A 20920-nucleotide genomic window follows, 5' to 3' on the forward strand; every position below is an offset into this window, starting at 1 on the left:
TATCAACATTAAGAATTTCTTCCAACATAAAATCTTCCAAAAAAGTGTGATACAAGGATATACAGTGTTTTTTTAAGAGAAATCTTAAGCAATTTTGCCATTCTGCCATGTCAATGTTTCAACCCGTCTTAAGGGTCTCATTTTCAGGAACTAAGGGCCTCATTTACAAGGACTGTGGGGCAGGGCAGCACAGCAAGTGTCTTGCTGCGCCACCCTGCACCACCGGGAAAAGGCACATTCCTAGAAATAGGGTCTTTGGTTGGCAGCCAGGTTACCCTCTGTCCAAGCAAGGTCCCTCACTCTAGTCAGGGTAAAGAGAAACACACCCGTTAACCCCCCACTCACACCCTTGGTAGCTTGGCACGAGAAAGCAGGCTTAACTAAGAAGCAGTGTGTAAAGTATTTGTACCAACACACACAGTAATACAGTGAAAGCACTACAAAATGGATACCACACCAGTTTAGAAAAATAGATAATATTTATCTGAATCAAACAAGACAAAAATGACAAAAATCCAACATTCACAAGTCAATATATGAATTTTCAAAAGAATAATAGTCTTACTCCATAGAAAGCAATGGAAAAGTTGATTTTGCACAAATACCTGGTTAGCGTAAACAATAAAGCTGCACGGGTGAGTGTGCGTTGGAAAAGTCAGCGATGCGTCGATTCCTTACTCGCAAGTGAGGCCATGCATCGTTTCTTCTCCAATCGGGTCGGCAATGTGTAGTTTTTCTCCCTCACAAGAGAGCGATGCATCGATTTCCAGATGGGGTATCTCGGATCGGCGCAGGGTCACAATGACTTTTGACACCCAGGGACGATGCATGAGAAATCCAGTTGCACGTGTCAGAAAACCGCACTGCGTGGGGTTTGCACCGCTATCAGCAGCCATAAGCTGATGTTGCACTTCATTTCTCCAGCCGCAATGTGTCGATCGCCCAGCTGTCGATTTCCACTGCAAAGTTGGCAATGCAACATTTATCAGCCACATTGCAGATGGTGCATCAAAAATTTCCCTGCACGGCAATCTGTGAGTGGATTTCTGTCCTTTTCCACTAGATCCACCTTTCAAGGGCCAAGGGACTGGGTGGGGCACCACTTGGCAGGGCAGGAGTCTCAGCAGAGATTCCAGGTGCTGGCAGAGGAAGTCTTTGATGGCCCTGAGACTTCAAAACAGGAGGAAAGCTCATTCTAAGCCCTTGGAGATTCTTCACAAGCAGGAATGCACAACAAAGTCCAGTCTTTGTCCTCTTTGAGGAAGAAGCAGCAAGTGCAGGCCAACCCAGCAAAGCACATTCACAGGCAAAGGGGCAGTACTCCCCCTCCAGCTCTTCAGCCTTTCTCCTTGGCAGAGATTCCTCTTGATCCTAGAAGTAATTTGAAAATGTGGGGTTTGGGGACCACTACTTATACCCCTTTCTGCCTTTGAAGTTTCCCAACTTCAAAGAAAAGTCTCTGTTGTTCACAGGATCCTGCCGTGCCCAGGCCAGGCCTCAGACACACACCAGGGGGTTGGAGACTACATTGTGTGAGGGCAGCCACAGCCTATTCAGGTGTAAGTGACCACTCGTCCCTCCTCTCTAGCACTGATTGCTCATCAGGATATGCAGGCTACACCCCAGATCCCTTTGTGTCACTGTCTAGAGATGTTCAAACAGCCCAACTGTCAAACTGACCCATACAGGGAATCCACAAACAGGCAGAGTCACAGAATGGTTTAAGCAAGAAAATGCCTACTTTCTAAAAGTGGCATTTTCAAACTACTAACCTAAAAAACAACTTTATCAAAAGATGTATTTTTAAATTATGAGTTCAGGGACACCAAACTTCATATTTCTATCTGTACCCAAAGGGAATCTGCACTTAAATATGATTTAAAGGTAGCCCCCAAGTTAACCTATGGGAGAGATAGGCCTTGCACCAGTGAAAAACAAATTTGGCAATACTTTACTTTCAGGACAGTACATGTCCCACCTTTAACATACACTGCATCCTGCCCTTAGGGCTACCTAGGGCTGACCTTAGGGGTGTCTTACATGTAGAAAAAAAGAAGGTCAAGGCCTGGCAAATGGGAACACTTGCCAGGTTGAATTAATAGTTTAAAACTACACACACAGATACCGCAGTGACAGGTCTGAGCCATGTTGACAGGGTAACTAATGTGGGTGGCACAACCAGTGCTGCAGGCTCAGTAGTAGCATTTGATTTACATGCCCTGGGCACCTCTTGTGCACTTTACTAGGGACGTACTAGTGAATCAAATGTTCCTCTCTAGGAAAAGCCAATTACACATACATTTTACACAGGAGCACTTGCACTTTAGCACTGGTTAGCAGTGGTAAAGTGGCCAGAGTACCAAAAACAGCATAAACAGAGTCCAGCACACAGTCAAACCATGGGAAGCAGAGGCAAAAAAGACAGGGAAGACCACGCCAAGGATGCCAGGTTTAACATATATCTACAAGATCTACAAGATACGACATATTTCTGTCCTCACCCCCCGCACTGGCACACAAATTGCTGCAATGTGCCAACACAGGCACCTTTGCACCATGGTGAAATGGTACCTGCATTGTGTGGATGATTTTTTCTGTGCAGGAAGGGACGCCTTCTCGCACAAAAACAATCACAAGAGGTGTTATCCTCTTTCTACGTGTGCTGCTGAATGCAGAAAAAACTGAGAGATAAAGATATTTCTCCCCACTGCGTAGGAATCTGAATCAATTCCAGGCTTGTAAATCTAGGAATGCAGCAGATTCCTTCTGGTTTGATGGGTGTTGCATGGGAACACCACACATGAAATGTCCCTTTCACGCAGTGTTATGCTTGAAAGGGGTCCACATTTACAAGGCCATGAAAAACCATGCAAAGTTGCCTTGCATGGCCCTGTAAATATGGGCTGGTACACTGCCCCACCGGAGCGGAAACAAAAATGACGCTCCTGTGGAGCAGTGTGCTGCTAGGGCCTCATAAATGAGGCCCCAAGTGGTATTAATAGCACAATGTTAACTAGATGAAAATTAAATGGCTTCCATAAAGTCATAGACTTTATGATCAGCAATCAATGGAAAAACTAGGCAGAAACAGAGACAGAAATTGAGAATAGAGAGGCATTTGTTGAAATGGTCTTGTGATGTTATATATCTGACCCTTAACAAGGTTTCCCTAATATTGATAAGTTATCAGGATGAATACGTTCAAAATGTAATTGAGAAGGATCTGCTAAACAAAGCAGTATCTTGGGAAGAAATATCTGATGCAGACCAAACAAATAAATGTATTTCTTAAAAAAACTTCAAGGGGGAACCAGTGGGAAAATATTGCTCTGAGAGCTAAGATGTGGAGAATAATTAATGAGCTTCATTTTCTCAGTGTGAAGAGGAGGTTAATTGAAAGGTGCAATTGTATTCTAATATATCTATATCTATCTATCTATCTATCTATCTATCTATCTATCTATCTATCTATCTATCTATCTATCTATCTATCTATCTCTCTATCTATCTATCTATCTATCTATCTATCTATCTATCTATCTATCTATCTATAAATATATAGCTATTTATCTACATCTATATTTATATATTTAAAATGTGGGGCCACTGCAAAGCATGTGAGTACAGCAGCAATGTGTCTAGTTTTACCTTGAAGGAAACTAGAAAAAATGGAATATCAATAAGCTGATTACCTGCAATACAGAGTACGTAGTTTATGTCATCACATGCACATGTAAGAAGTGGTATGTTGGGTCAAATACGAATTTTGGAGCATTGGCGGGCAATTACGAACAAGGATTGTTCATTTAGTACAGCCAAACAGTTTTGTGGAAAACATGCAGGAGGCTGGAGACAGGCACAATTTTTTGCCCTTGATATTGTACGAAGAAATCCACGGGGTGGTAACAGACTACAGATGCTGAGAAAGTTGAAGTACCGTTTTATTTAGCGGCAGAAAGTTTGCTACCTAAAGGTATGAACATGGATGCGGAGCTCTCAGTCCATTTATATTATAATAGGATTCATTGTTTACTTGGTGTGAATATATTAAAGTCTGCCCTTACTTGTTCTCCCCTTTTGAATAATTATGAACAGGAAGAGAAGTAGCTTGCAGTATGGTTTTGAAATTGAGTCAATAGAATGGTTTACTTAATATTTATAAATTTTTGTTTCTTGTTTGTGAGTTTTTTTTTTTTTTTGCCAACAGGCATTTGTTTTCTAGGAATATGTAAATTGGCTACCATAGCTAAATTAATTATTATGGGAAATCATGTTACAAAAAGGTGTTACGCTAATGTAGCTTTAAGTCATGTACTTTTACAAATAGACAAAATAGAAATATTTTACTGAATAAAACAAAGATAATAGGGAGGTTCTAGTTAAGTTTTGAATTTACTCGCACAAAACCATATAAATTCAGCAGGTATAGTTATGGTTAACTCAAGTATATAACTTGTGCCTTAAGGTACCTATAACTCGCGCCCCCACAGTTTTCCCATCGGTAATTGTATTGCAAATGTTGCAGTGATAATATCAATGATACCATAGAAGGTGTCATCAATGATATAATATATGGAGTAATTAGCTATGCATGGCAAAGGCATAAGTCATAGTTACCTTAGTTACCTTAGGGCGCGAGTTATAGTTATATGAGTTAACTATAACTGCTGAATTTTTATGGTTTTGTGCAAGTAAATTCAGAACCTACCTATAACGTCCCTGTAACCTTTGTTTTTTCAGTGAATTTCTATATTTTTTCTAGCAAGCACACACGTTGATATAAACAGCGCCGCGCACAGCCTTCGGATGTGTGCAGCAGGGGCTTGGCCACTGGACCTGGCCTATGCCAGACCCAGCAGCCAAACATCCGGCCTGCACCCAAATCCAAGCTGTGCACGGTCAAGGTTGGATGCAGTGGGTGGTGAGTTCTTTTTTCAATTTTTCTCTGGAATTGTGGGTCCACCTTGTGGATCCGTGGATCATATGGAAAAAAATTATTGGCCAATTTTGTGCCCAAGAGGGCTCCCTATGGGGCCCTTCTATATGTTCTATGAAGTCGGGATACCTGTATCCTGACCCCTTATGTGATTTTGCCCTTTGCTTTTCCCACCCCTCAGTCGATGCAACAAACAAAATGGTGGCCAGAACTCTTCTGTCAGGCTGCGGTTCGTCAATGAGGGCCTTGCTTTTCGTCCAGATCCTGGTATCCCCTGTATCCCTAGGTCTAAAAATGTCAATGCTTCAAAAATCATAGAAATCATGAAAATTGCTTAAAAGAGGGATAATACTTTTTAAATATTTTAAAATAAATGTAGTTTCATAAGAAGCAAAAATAAACATTTAATAGACATGAAAGACACAAATGTTTATTAGAGTTTGAATTTATACCTTTAGTGATTGATAAGCAGAGAGTTAAACATTTCCCGACTGCAGATAAAACATGTGTGCGTGATAGACCATGGCTTTGGACATAGGAGTCTGCAGATGCTGCCTGCTGAATTTGGTATTTTGAATTAATACCAATTGAAACCTATTTGATTTGATTTATTATGTATTTTAACATTTCCAGTCGTCTTGGTACTGTTCATGCTCATACTCTGAAAAGTGCATATATATATATATATATATATACACTAACTATCACTAGGTAATATATATCACACTAGGTAAGATATATATATATATACTGTGTATATATATATATACTACCTAGTGACAGTAGCCACTACGTAGTTATAGTTAGGACCTAGTTTTTAGTTTTTCTCACGTCAGATGCTGTCTGGACATTGCGTGGGAGGGGTTGGAAAAAACATTTAGTCACACATACATATCTATATCTATATATATATATATATATATATATATATATATATATATATATATATATATATATATTACCAACTGGCGATCACGAGTAGGTGGTTATAGTTAGGAACTAATTTTCTTAGGAAAAGTTTTTTTTGTTTTGCCAGTAACTTTGGTGCCGTTTGACGAATCCTCATGAAAGTTTAAAAACTAGTTTGCCAATCACTTCAGTTGCTATCTTGAAAGTTTCAGGGTGATCCGTCAAGCGGGGCCAAGAAAAAAGGGGTGGTCCCAAAATGCATTTTTCCTATCTAATTATCCATAGGGATTTTTTAACAAGACTACAGCCCGAACTGCTGGACAGAATTACACCAAACTTGGTCGAAAGTTAGCTCTAGATCCAGAAAGTGAACTTTTAGTTATTTGGTGTAAATTAATTCAGTGGTTTAGGAGATATTAAAGCAAAAAGAGATATAGATATCTATGCATGCAGACCCATCTCAGATCTACCTGTGGGGATCTGTGCATCCCGTTGAAAAGCAAGGCCCTGATTTCCTCAAAATGAAAGGGGTATTAAAAGTGAAAACTGAGATAAGGGTTCAGGCCCTTCATGGGCAAAAAATTACTCAAAATGTTTTTTTGCCAATCCATGGATCTGTGTATCCACCGTGAGGCTCAGTGGAACCCTCAGAGTAAATCTGAAATGGATCCTCATTTCTAGAGGCCAACCCCCTGCCTTGCATGACTTGGTATGGAGCAGTCAGACTTAACTTAAGAGGCAATGTCTGAAGTATTGCTGCAACACTTTAAACATTTAAACAGTGAAAACACCACACAACAATAATCCACACCAGGTTAGAGAAATATGACTTAATTTAATAAATAAAAGTCCAACTTTATAAGGAGCAAAACCCACCACATAATTGGGCACAAAATCCTTGTTTATAAAAACCACCTTGTCCCCATCAGGTGGTGCATGTATGCTGCTACCATTGCAGGACTCTGATTGCCTTGCCTTCAGTTCTAGCTCTTTCAGGCTACTCTTATGAGCCAATCTTTCCAAAGTAAGTTTCTCCTCCATTTTTAATTTTTCCATCTGCAGCATGAATTCTCTCTCCTCCCTTCTCACTGCTAGTCCCTTTGGGGAGAGTCCATGGGAAGAGCCACTACTCCATGCCCTTGCAGCGATCTCCAACTCTGGGGTAACTTCTTCCATCTCTTCTACAGGTGGTTCCTCTGAAGTCACCCTGACAGGGCCATCCATATTCTCATCCTCTCCTAAGGTCACATCTAAAGCAGCACAAGCTTCTTCCCAGTCCCTCATCACCTTTTGCAGCTCCACCTTCCGGGTGGCACTCTTTGCAGAAAGCCCAAACCCCTTGCAGAAGTACTTGAGCTAGGCCACAGAATAACCCTCCAGGTTGGCCAGCTCAAATTCCATTTTTGCAGGTGCAGCTGTAGATCCTCGAGCTAGAGACGTGATGTAGAAAAATATGAAAAATACCAATCAGGGGGAATTTAAAATTTGAAATGGTCTTGGATGTGGGTGGGTAGTGTACATCAAGTTACTGAATGGCACTGCACAAACACAAGTCCTATCCTCACAGCTGATCACCAGTGTTAGAAATTGGGGTTCTTGTTGACAAAGGTATACACCCTGTCCAAGAAGGAGTCACAAACACACCCTAGGTTAACCTGTGCTCACCCTCTAGTAGCTTGGCCCACAGCAGCTAAACTTAAATTAAGAGGCAAAGTATTTCAGCAAAACTTCAAACAGTATAGGAGTGAAAAAAATACACCCCAAAATAATCCACACCAGTTTAGAAGAATAGAACTTAATTTAATAAATAACACAAGACCAAAACAACAGAAATCCAATTACTAGAAGTTGAGATATGATTTTTTAAATAATAGATGCAAAATAGTGCTTAGAAGCAATAAGCGCCTAAATGGAATATCTGGTCGAGCTGGACTGGAGAAAAGTCAAAAGTTCAGATCGATTGCAATAGGGTGGGGGCTAGATACATGGAGCCATTTGGGCTCACTAAACAAAAATACTTAGATTTGGGATACGATGACGAAGATGTGTGGTGTAGCAGAAGTGGTGCATTGTTGTCAAGCCACACAGTGGACAAAATGGCTTGATTTTCTCCAAGCAATTGTGACAATGCATTGGGTCCGGGTGTGGTGCACTGGTTCGGAATGCGATGCAAGGTTGCTGCTGCCACAGTAGCCAATGCATCGATTCCAAAGGTGAAGCACCGGTTCTGAGAGTGATGCGCCGGATCAACTCCACGCAATGGTGAGGATGTGGTTGTTCTGACTCATGCAAAGATGTGCTGGTTCCAGTGAGGATGTGTGGGTTTTGGTTGAAGCTGTCCTTTATAGCCACTTCCACGGGCCCAGGACTGGGTTGGCAACACTTGGCAGGGCAAGACTTGCAGCAAGCAAAGTGCAGGTGCTGTAATAGGATGAGATTGTTATGATAAAGAGAGACACTTGAAACGTAGATGAGAAACTCCCTTTTATTCAGGTACACTTGAACAACCCCTGTCAGATCACAGGAAGAGTAACCAACTCATCCTTGGTCTCCGTGCTCTGCCGGTCCACCCTTCAAAGAAAAACATTCTAAAACTGAAGCTCCAATAAGTTACTAGGATACAACAGAGATTATGGGGGTGATTCCAACCTTGGCGGGTGGCTACCATCGCCCGCCAGGCGGGAACCGCCATTCGGCCATCATGCGGCCGAAATAACGCGGCCCCCATTCCGACATTCCCTCTGGGCCGGCGGGCGCTAACCATGTTAGCGTCCGACGGCCCAGCGGGAATGGGGCCGCAACACAGGAGCCGGCTCCTAATGGAGCCAGCGGTGTTGCGGCCTTGCGACGGGTGCAGTTGCACCCGTCGCGCTTTTCACTGTCTGCCATGCAGACAGTGAAAAGCAGGCTGGGGCCCTGTTAGGGGGCCCCAGGACACCCCTTACCGCCAGCCTCTTCCTGGCGGTGTAAACCGCCAGAAACAGGCTGGCGGTAAGGGGGTCATAATCCCCAGGGCAGCGCTGCTTGCAGCGCTGCCCTGGCAGATTATCACCGCCGCGGTCAGAATGGGACATGAAGCACCGCCAGCCTGTTGGCGGTGCTTCCGTCATTCTTGCCCTGGCGGTCCAAGACCGCCAGGGTCAGAATGACCCCCTAAGTCTTTGATGTCCCGGAGCCTTCAGAAAACAAGAGACCAGTCAGCTGGCCCTTAGAGTCACTATGGGTTCTAGGTTGTAGAGATGCAGGCTCAGTCCTTCTTACTCCCAGGCAGGAGGGCAGCAGGCAGCATGTCAGCTCAGCAAAGCAGGAGATCACCAGAGGTGCAGCTCAGCAGTCGTTGAAGCAGCACAGCAGTCCTTCTTCTTGGCAGGGTATCTACAGGTCCAGAAGTGTACTGTGTTGGTGGTGTCAGAGGTCCAGTGCTTATATCCAGTTGTACTTTCAAAGTGGGGGAGACTTCAAAGAAAGGTCTTTGAAGTGCACAGAGATCCTGCCTTACTTCCCTGGTACCAGACTCGCTACAGGGGGTGGATATGCAGCCCTTTGTGTGGGACAGAACACTGTCCATTCAGATATAGGTGTCAGCCCCTCCCTCCCGTCCTGCCCAGGATGGCCCATCAGCCTGTGGATGGCCCATCAGTCATACCTAAGCTCTCTTTGTGTGTGGGTGTCTAGAGGGAATGCACAAGCCCAGCTGTTACCCCACCTCTGATGTGTATTGGAGACAGGCAGCAGGCACCAATTGGCTAAAGTAAGAAAACTGCAACTTTCTAAGAGTGGCATTTTCAGAACTGCAATCTAAAATCTGACTTAACCATAAGTTGTGATTTAAAGTTGTGAGTTCAGAGACACCCAACTTGTCTAACCTATCTCTTCCAGATTGTGAATTACATGTATAAGATGTTATAAAGTAATCTGATGATATCTTATGGGAGTGATAAGCCTTGCAGTAGTGAAAAGTGAATTTGGGAGTGTTAACGTGACCCTTTATGATATTGTATTACACATCAGGAATCGTTTTAGGCCAATGAATCTTTTGACCCAGTTGAGAGACACCTTAGGATGAGATAACTAATCAATATATCAATCAATACATCAATAATGTCATCAATCTTTATCACGACAATGCATTCCACTTTAGTCAAAGTCATTAATCAATTTTAAAACTCTACCATGACCTTGCAGCCATTAATAACCACACCAGTTTAGTAGAATTTTATGAGTTTTATTCCCTATTGCTTACAATTCTAATATCAGATACGTCAATCTCAAAACCAAGAAACATAATAGCATAGTCACGATATGGCAACTTTGATAAGATTTCATTAAAGCGAGAATCACAAACATCAGAACATAACACGGCGTGAACATAGATCAGGTTTAGCAGAGTGTCAATAATGTGTCAGTTCAACAAAGCATAGTTTCGGTCTTTTGTCTATTTGCGTCAATTTTGGTGAACACCTGTCCTAACCACTGATTAGCATTAGCATGTTGGGCTTCATGCAAAACAATTTAAAACACCAATTTGGAAACCATCTATGTAAGGTCTCTGTCAAAATAAGCAGTTGGTATCTGAAAAGGAAAAGCAAACAGACAATTTACAATTGCATTGTCATAATTACCCTCCAAAGTTTAGGTCAGCGCACAGGTTCAGTCTTCATCCTCAGGACATCAGTCAAATCACCATCAGTCAGGATTCAGCTCCGGGCCAAAAAGGACACTTCCCTCATAAGGAGGTAAAGTGTAAAAATGGACAATCTAAGGGCAAGGATAGCTTTAGCAAAGTATCAAGTCACCAAACAGAGTGACAGAGTTTCTGGAAAAAATCAATAGCATTCCCTAACCCACCTAAATGACTCCCTGTGACATGGGTTTTTATCCCTTTTCCGTTGTACATTCCCCCAAAATTGTATTGGTCATCTGTTATACCCCACTAATTTTAACCTATCAGAAAACACATTAGGTAACCCAACTCTTCACCCCATATTGTTTTACAAGTCTTTGATTGGTCTTCGTAATTGACGTCTTCAGAAGTGGCACGTCCGGTATGATTTCATCTTTCTGTAATTCTTTGCACATCTTTTGGTCAGCAGTTCCATTGTTTTCACCGGTTTGAATGACCTTGTACATAACATTAATCTACACTGTTTCAATTTACTTTTAACATTTATTCTGCAAAGGCTGTGTGAACGGATCTAACATGGTTACATTCGTCTTCTAATTTGAAGAAAAAGAATGCGCAGGGTCACGACCCTTTGTGAGTCAGCATACTGAAAAATAGAAAAATGCATTTAATATGAGAGCCAAGGCAGCTAAGCTTCGGCTCATGCTAACTTAAGGCCTCTGAGGATTTTAGTACAGATTTAATAATGCAATCATTAGTATAAACCTATTTAAACATAATATAAACATTTTGGTCATTATTATTAGTCTACGTATACATTGGTGGCCACTCCCCGTGGTCTCAATTCAAGTGCACGTCTAAGCAAAATTACTATCATTATAGTTTCTATGCAGCATTATCACACATTGATTCAGAAACATTTCATGTTAATATGGATTATAAAGCTACACTCTCTCAGGAGTTTTTCGCTACCAGGGCATGTAAAACGTACGAGTACATGTCCTGCCTTTTAAGTACATTGCACCCTGCCCAGTGGGTGATATAGGGCTTACCTGAGGGGTGACATGTATGTAAAAAAATGGAAGGTTTAAGCTTGGCAAGAGGTTTATCTTGCCAGGTCGGACTGGCAACGTAAACTGCACAGGCAGGCTCTGCAGTGCCCGGCCAGAGCCATGGTTATGGGGCTACCTAGGTGGGTGGCACAACAAGAGTGACAGGCATGCTAGACGCATTTAACTTGCAGGCTCTGGGCACATGTAGTGCAATTTACTATGGATTTATAAACAGATTAAATATGCCACTCAGGGTTAAGACAATGTTACCATGATTTAGGGGGGAAGAGTACAATCACTTTAAGTCTGGTTAGCATGGTAAAGTACACAGGCCCGTATTTATACTATTTTTGCGCCGCATTTGCGTCGTTTTTTGACGCAAAAACGGCGCAAACTTGCAAAATGCCATTGTATTTTGTATGTTTGCGCCGTTTTGCGTCTAAAAGCGGCGCAAATGCGGCGCTAAAAAAAGTATAAATACGGGCCACAGAGTCCTAAAACCAGCAAGATCGAGGTCAGAAAATGGAGGGAGGCAGGCAAAAAGTTTGGTGGAAGACCACTCCAAGGCTGTCAGGTCTAGATAGATAGATAGATAGATAGATAGATAGATAGATAGATAGATAGATAGATAGATATTCACTGAAAAAAGGTTAAAGTTGAGTTATATATAAGTCTTCTAATAATAAAAAAATGAAAAGTATTTAGACAAAAAAACTGAAATTCACCAGTTACATTTAAATCACATAACTATACCTTGCACCGCTATAAGTTTCAAATGCCATCAGTGATGTAGTATGTGATGTCATATGCAGTGCATCATAGAGGTGCAAAGTATACTTATGTGATTCACCTATAATTGGTTAATTTCAGTGTTTTAGTTGGTAAATAAAGCCTCTTGCACACTACAAATAGTACATAATCTCCTCTTCTGCTTGTGATCTGTTAAACACAATAGCAGCTGCATGAATAGAAGCTTCATTACCATTGACCTTTACATCCAAACTTTCATCAGTCAGTTGTCCGTTTATTGATAATCCACTCTGCAGACAAGCATGATGAAAATATAAAAATAAATGCTGTGACTAGATTAATCAGGCCCTTCGGCCTTAGTGTATCTCACATCTTCAGTTTTTCACTGATACTGTTGCTGAGTCAACTTTTTAGACATGCGGTTCCCATCTATCATACAGATGTCTTCACGTCCAGAATAGGCAATAAAGTTTAACTGAATGATGGATTATGCGCGCACATTATTTGCTAAAAAAAAAAGTCTATAATGCAGATGAGTTTACTGTGTATTTCTGGCTCGATTTCAAAAAGTATTTAAAGTTTTCTGCTCACAGAGCTTTTGGTGTACAGAGTGGAATCATAGACACCACAGCACGGATTTGAAAAATTCCACAAGGTACACCGGAAAATTGCCTTCCCAAATGCTCAGTGGGGTGACCAATAGAGCAAAAGGAACTTGGGAGAATAGAAACAGTACAAAGATTGCTGAAAAAGTAGGGGAAAATTGTGTACCAAAAATCACGAGGGGGCCTAATTAACGACAGTGTTTCACTAAGGAAAGTATGGGCTTGTGTAAAGACTTAGGTGCAGATTCATGGAAAATGGTGCTGCACTGAATGCAGTGCCACTTTCCCTGCTCCCCTTCGCACCCCTCTACCGCCGCCATTTGTGCGCCATATTTAAAATATGGCTCACCATGGCGCAGGGTAGGGAGCAATAGTGTCATTTCTCATGACGCTAACGATGTACTCTGCAGGAGTAGCGCCAAGATATTGGCATTACTCCTGCAGAGTACATAGGGCCCCATTCTAAAGAATGGAAGCCTCCTTATAACGCCTGCTCTTGAGCAGGCTTCAAAAGTGCCATAAAAAATGGCACAGGGAAATCTCATAGATTTCCTTACGCCAGTTTTCCAGCTCCCCGAACAGGGGAATGCCCCCTTTGCATACATTATGCCTGGCACAGGCATAATGTAGCATAAAGGGTTATGCGGTGCGGGGATTTCAGCCTCATTGGGCCACATTAACCTTAAAAATAATTACGTTAATGTGACGCAAGGTGGCTCTAGGGCATTACCAATATGCCCCTTAGGCTCAATAACAGGAAATACATATAAAACATAAACAGTTTACAAACATTTGGGACGCAAACAATTCGTTAATTTTTGAAGATCATGTGTATGTGTAGATTGCTCAGTCATCCAGGGAATATCCTGGAGCTTAAGCAGGAACAGCATGGTCAGGAGTATGGATAAGATGGTGCAGCCTATTTGAAAAGCTACGTCTTCGGCTTTTTGCGATATTCAGAATTGAAGAGGCATTTCTGATGTGCAGCAACAGATGCCTCCAAGATTTAGGAGCAATACATGAGAAGGACTATCCTTTGGCTTTGGCTCTGTGTATGTGTGTGCAAGTAGGAGTTCGGCTGAGTGGGTTTCTGGTGGGTTTTGGGAAAGAAATTGGGCCCATGTTCTGTAAGGGCTTGAAGGTGTGTGTGAGGAGTTTGAAAGGTTTGTGTGGGCAGCCAGTGGAGCTCCATGAGGTTTGAGGGCATGTGCATGTGTCTTGGAAGGTTGAGTGATATCCTAGTCAGCTTTGTGCTGATTCCAGCGTAGAGTTTTTTCCATAATCCAGTTTGCTCATGATGAGGGTTTGGGTGATGGTTTTGTGTATGCTGTTGGGGAGTCATTTGAAGATCTTCATCAGCATTTTCAGGGTATGGGAGCAGGCGTCATGGACTTAGGCAGTTACTGTGAGTTGATTGTCAATTACAAGGCTGAGATTCTTGGCAAGGGTAATCAAGGTCGAGTCCTGCAGTGATATTTTTCTGCCGAAGTTCATGACTTCTCTCTTGTCTATGGTAAGTTTAAGACAGCAAATTTTCATCCAGCTAGTGATGTCTGTCATGCAGGCCGTGAATTTGGTCCTGGTGTTAGGTGATTTGTCTGAGAAGGCGATTGTCAGCTGTGTGTCATCGTCTTTCAAAAGGAACATTGATTCCAGGTGTGGACGATGCTCGGAAGAGAGAGCAGGTAAGTGCTGAAATAAGGAGGCTGTGTGATGATCCTTCGTGAGCCTCCACAGATGAGTTTGGTGGCATCTGAGTAGTATGGGACCAGGCTGACAAATTGTGTTCGGGTTGACAGGAAGGATCATATTCAGCAGAGTGCAGGTCCTCGGATGCCAGCTATGTGGCATTGCTTGATGATGATTGAGTGGATTCCATGTTGAATGCTGCAGAGAGATCAAGTAGGATGAGGGCTGCGGTGCCTCCTTTGTCCAAAATTATCTGGAGGTTATCTGTAGCAGCGATCAGTGGTTTCCCTGCTGTTGCCATCTGAACCCAGATTGGGTGGGGTCAAGTAGATGGTTTGTGTTGAGGTAGTTTGCTAGTCTCTTGTTGATCAGCTTATAAAGTATTTTAGCCAGGTAGGGTAGCTGGGGGGAAAGGTCTGTAGCTGGTTACACCACCAAGAGTTTTTTGAGGAGCGGGAGTACAGTGGCATGTTTTCAGGTGTCTAGGAGGGAGGCATTTATGATGAGAGTATTCAGGATTGGGGTGAGTGCTGCCCTGATGGGTTACAGTCGTTTGATGAAAGTATGGTGGGGACAAGCATTTTAAGGAACCACAGAGGTGATAAACTGCATGGTGGAGGTGGTTTCCTCAGTGTTGATGGCTGGTCAGGGCATCAGTGTGATTCCTAATGTCAAGATGGGGGACTCGTTGTGAGGTTGGTGAGGTCTGGTTCAGAGCCAAAATTGTCATGTATGCTGGTAATCTTGTGGAAGAAAAAGTGGGACAGTTTAATTCAAAAGGCTGATGTTAGTGGAACTGGCTGCAGGAGAGGTGAAATCATTCACGATGACAAAGACCTCATTAATGCTGTTGGTGCTGGTGTCAATGGGGTCTGCAAGCATGGAGAATTTGGTAGCCTGAATCGTTGGTGGTAATATATGAGGTCACATTCAAAGGTTTTCCTGTGCTCATTGTCCTGATTTTCCTCCATCTGCACTCCAGTTGCTTGCAGTGGCATTTGGCATCCTAAACTCCTCCACATAACATTTTGTTTGCACTCTGGACCCTATGATTTTAATGGATTTCAAGAAAGCCAGGATGTTGGTGCAACCGATGATCCAGTTAATTAGGGGGTTATTCCAACTTTGGAGGAAGTGGTAATCCGTCCCAAAAGTGACGGTAAAGTGACGGATATACCACCAGCCGTATTACGAGTCCATTATACCCTATGGAACTCGTAATACGGCTGGTGGTAAATCCGTCACATTTGGGACGGATTACCACCTCCTCCAAAGTTGGAATAACCCCCTTAAACTGGAGATGGCTGATGCTGATGGTGAGGCAGTGTTCCATAAGTTCTGTGGTCCAGATTTCTTTTGAGAACTTGTTCCATTCTTAGTAGGAAGGTTTGGCAGGGTTGTATCTGCAGAGGTGTGGGGTGGGGATGGTGAAAACAATGAGAGTATTGTTGGCCCAGGTAACTTGTGTTGGCTCCTTTACTGTGATGTTGCTGAAGGTGGTAGATATCAGATCCAATAGGTGTGCCACAGCATGAACAATATCCACTAGTAGGATGTGGCCAAGGTTTTCCAGGTCTCCAAGAAGTGCAGTGATGTTTGGGTCAGCATGGTCTTATAGGAGGAAATGAAGGTCTCCGAGGAGAATGAAAATACTTGAGACAAGGAAGTGGGATGCAACAAAGTTTACAATGGTGATGGCAAAGCCACTAAATGGTTCAGGTGGTCATTAGAAAGGGAGACGCTCAGGGTGAAATTGACGGTAATGTGGATCTTGAAGTTTAGGAACTCCATTTTACTCAGTGTTTCCTCTGGTTTAGTTTTGCAGATGATGGAGTTGTTGGGTTTGTGTAGTCTGTTTCTTCTGGTGATCTTGTTTCTGGGAGCGATGGCTGTGGAAATATCAGGAGCAGATGAGGAAGTCAGCCAGATTTCTATGAGGAACAGCAGATACAGTGAGTGTATGTGAACTAGTTACCAAACATCAATGGCTATCTCGGTGAGGGAGCGTGTTGTGAGGAGTAAGCAGAATAGATTGGGTGCTATGCAATTCATGCCTGGTGCAGATGGCTGTGCATGAGTGTTGGGGGCTTTGGGTGAGGTGCTGTGTGGGTTTGAGAACCTGCCGGAGAATTTTCAGGAAGCGCAGGTGCATGCCCCCTTTGGTGTTGCTTGATGCAGTGCTTCAGCAACGTAGTGAGAGGCTTCCAGGGTTGAGATCATGGAGGGTAATGGAAAGGTACCCGTGAGGGGCTAGGACCAAGGTTCCTTGCACTTGGCATAGGTAGGGCATGGATAGGAGCAGACATGATTGTCTGTGACACATCCGCGGTGCAGCCACCATTAAGTAGGTCCAGGAGGGAGGAGGAGCGCAGGGCCTGGGAGGAGGCTAGTGGCAGGAAGCTGTAGAGCCGGAAAGCACTGCAAGCATTATATGGCAAAGCTAAGGAGCATGTGGGCGGCCAAAAACATGGAAGAGAAGAGCAAAAAAGGCACAGAAAAAGCTGTGAAACCAAAAATGGGTATACAAAAGAGAGCAAAGAAAGCAAAAAAGGGCAATCACAGCTTAAGAAGAGAGAAGCGAAAAGTTGGAGAGAACCAAATGTTTAATGTGAGAGTGAGAAAGCCAAGCAAAAACACAAAAACAGTGGGAAGTAGGACAACAGTTGTATAGAAAGTAGTGAGAAACAAGAAAACCAGAGGCACAAAAACAAGAAGTGGAAAAAACAGAAGAAATTGCAGGTAAACAGACAATAACATAAACAGGGCAATGACAGAGGCAGAAAAACAAAGCAAAACAACCACAATACCAAAGGGTGAGTACAGCAAGAGTTGGGGAGAAAGTGATAGACCAAGCAAGAGAGAGAAAAAGAGACAGTGAGAGTAGACAGCAGCCAAAAAGAGAGAAAGGGTGCCTCAAACCCACTGGTGCAGTGTCCAAAAGGGCCTTTCCTGTTTGGAAGACCATAGCAATAGGCAATGGAAAACAATGTACAGGGTTAGAGTTAGTTTGCAGGGAAAATGGGATAGGAAAACAGCTTTTAGAAAATCAGTAAGACAACTTTTGAGGACATTATCCTTGAAAGGAAGGGTTTCAGTAAAGTCTATCTTTGTCTTTATCATCATCCATCTGATTAAAGGTGATCAGCAACTCCTACTCATCCATTTCTATTCCAATAACTGTCTGTAGTTTCAACAAAAGTTAATTCCATAGGTCTATTGTGGTGGGTCACAAGAGGATGAGAGAGAGAAACTTTAGCTGTTTTAGTCATCCAATATTCATCAACATTTGTTAGTTTTGATGTATTCTCAATCAATCAGTATTTTTAAAGCGCAGCTGCTCACCTGTGAGTGTCTCAAGTCGCGGGGTAGGGGAGAGGCCTCATCCGAAGAGGCATGCTTTGAGGTTCTTCCTGAAGATGGTGAGCAACGGGCTTTGTCTGAAGTGCAGGGTGAGGTTGTTCCAGCTCTTTGCTGCAGTGTAGGTAAAAGATTGTCTTCCGGCTGTGATTTTGCGGATGCGAGGGACCGTAGCCGGGCCATCTGGGCAGAGAGGAGGGATCTGGCGGGGGTGTGGAAGGAGACGTGGTGGGTCAGGTAGGCTGGTCCTACGTTGTGTATGGCCTTGTACATGTGGGTGAGAAGCTTGAAGGTGAATTGCTTCTCAACCAGTAGCCAGTGGAGGGTCCTCAGGTGTTGGGGGATGTGTTCCAGAATGAGGTCCAGAATGAGTCCGGCGGCAGCGTTCTGATGAGTTGAAGTTTTTTGATGTTCCTAGTTGAGGTGACAGAGTTTACTTGGCGGGTCATGGATAGGGAGGAGTTGAGGATGATTCCTAACTTGCAGGCGTGCTCGGTTGACGCAGAGGGGGCGCTGAGGGATGTGGGCCACCATGAGTTGTCCCAATCTGAGGTGGCATTTCTGAAGATGATGAACTCCGTCTTGTCGGAGTTGAGATTGAGGCAGCTTTCTCTCACTAAGGTGGCGACAGCTTCCATTCTTGCGTGAAAGTTCCTTTTGGCCGTGTCCGGGTCTTCAGTGAGGGAAATGATGAGTTGTGTGTCATCAGCATTTGACACGATGTTCATACCGTGGCTTCTGACCATGGCAGCAAGAGGGGCCATGTATACGTTGAACAGCCTGGGACTCAGTGAGGATCTTTGGGGGACTCCACAGTTGACTTCTGTGGGTCTGGAGGAGTACGGCGGGAGTCTGACCCTCTGCGTCCTCCCGGTTAGGAAGGAGTGGATCCATTCCAGGGCTCTTTCGTGGATTCCTATGTCACGGAGTCTGGTGCGCAGAGTGCTGTGGGAGACCATGTCGAAAGCTACTGAGAGGTCGAGGAGTATGAGTGCTGCGGTGTGGCCACGGTCTATTAGTAATCGGATGTTGTCGATGGCTGCCAGGGGTGCTGTATCCGTGCTGTGACTGTGTGGAAGCCGGACTAGGAGCTGTCCAGGGAGTTGTTGGCCTCAATGAAATTCTGTAGTTGTGCTAGATTGCTTTCTCTGGTACTTTGGCCGGGTAGGGTAGCAGCGAGATGGGACGGAAATTCTTTAGTTCTGATGAGCCGGCCGAAGGTTTCTTCAAGAGAGGGTGTATTTCGGCTTGTTTCCAGTCCTCAGGTAATATTCCTGTGCTGATGGAGCAGTTGATTGTGTTCCAAAGCTCAGGGGTGATGGATGCGCTGGCTCTGATGTATATGTGATGCGGGCAGGCAGGAGTCGGAGGAAGCTCCAGAGTGTGTGCTGTTCATGATGTTGACTGTTTCCTCTGTGGTGAGCGTGGAATAGTTGTGGATGGTCTGGGTGGGTTCTGGGGGGGTGGGTCGGTCGCAGGTTCTGGTGCCAGGTGACAGAAAGCTGTTGTAGATGTACTGGATCTTGTGGTGGAAAAAGGAGGTAAGTTTGTCAAAAAGGTCCTGTGATGGGGGGATGCTGGTGGCTTCAGAGGGGGGATCTGTGAACTTGTTGATGACTGAGAAGAGTTCCTTTGAGATGTGTGTGGAGGAGTTGATGCACTCCCTGAGTGCGCCCTTCCTTGTGTTCTTGATTTTTCATCGGTGGGCGGCGGTTGCGGCTATGAATAAGGTGAGGTCTTCGCTCGATTGGCTGTTCCTCCATTTTTTCTCTAAACGCCTGCAGGTATGCTTTGATTCTTGGTGTTCGGTGATGAACCAGCTGGCCTTCTTAGGTACGCATTTGGCTGATGTCAGTCAGAGAGGGGCTAGAGTGTTGGCGCATTTGGTGATGCATGCGTTGAGGTTGCACTCTGCTGTGTTGGCATTTTCAGAGGGAGGAGGAAGGAATTTGGCGAGCGATGAGGTGAGTTGCTCATTGGGGATTTTGTTCCATTTCCTGTGGGGGGTCCCACAGGTGGGGGTGCAGCTGCTGAGTGCGGTGCTGAAGAACAGGATTCCAACAAGACAGAAAAAATATATTTCCTGCATTAAGGTGACACTGCACATTATCGATTATGTATATATTTATGTACTCAGCTTGTATTGTTTAGAAGTTTCCACCAGCTGGAGAATCTAAGTTCATTATTTTTACTCTGGGCGACTCCAGTAAATCTATCACTCTAACAGCTTTCATGAAGTGCTCCTAGGATGCTCTGTGCTTTCCAGAAAAGTTGGAATGCATCTCCAGAAGCAGAAGCGACCCCATGAAAGCACATATGCCACTTTCTATTGATGAGGTCCACTGTGATTGGACTGCTAAAGTGATTGTCGCTTAACGTCATCTAAATATATTGCTAATTAGAATGTTTTATTTGCATGCCTATTCCTGACCATTCTGCTCTATACCATTGAAGGTAGTTGCAACAATTACCTTTATAAGTGATACATGAAAAATCTGTGATGCACAAATGGGTGAGCAAAAGGATAAAAAAAAAGGTAAGTAGGAGTGTCAAATGTGACATTTACTGAATCATGAAATGCATGAGACAAATCCAGACTCAACAGGTGTGAAACCATGAAAGTGCAGCAGATCCCAATGAGATCAATTCTAAAGTCAAACAATTGCCATTCTTGAGTGACCCTAGAGAGAAACAATGATCTTTGTAAAAGAATTAAATATTTTTATAGAAATTGCACATGTCTGAGGTCGTTAAACCTTAGAGGTCACCAAAAACAAGAAGAAGCCTGAAGGAGGATAGAATAATTTACCTCAAGCCCTTCAACAATGAAACTTCAACCACCATGACTTCGATTAGCCTCACCTATAATGGACGACTCTTGCTCCTCTATTGATAGGACTTTTATTTAGAATAGTAAATTAGGGAGATCGAAGTAAAGGACAGGTTGAAGTAAAGTAAAACTCAAATAAATGCATCTGGTAATGCTCAATGCCACAGT

Source organism: Pleurodeles waltl, chromosome 8 (genome assembly GCF_031143425.1).
Source record: "Pleurodeles waltl isolate 20211129_DDA chromosome 8, aPleWal1.hap1.20221129, whole genome shotgun sequence".
In the NCBI taxonomy this organism is placed as follows: Eukaryota; Metazoa; Chordata; class Amphibia; order Caudata; family Salamandridae; genus Pleurodeles; species Pleurodeles waltl.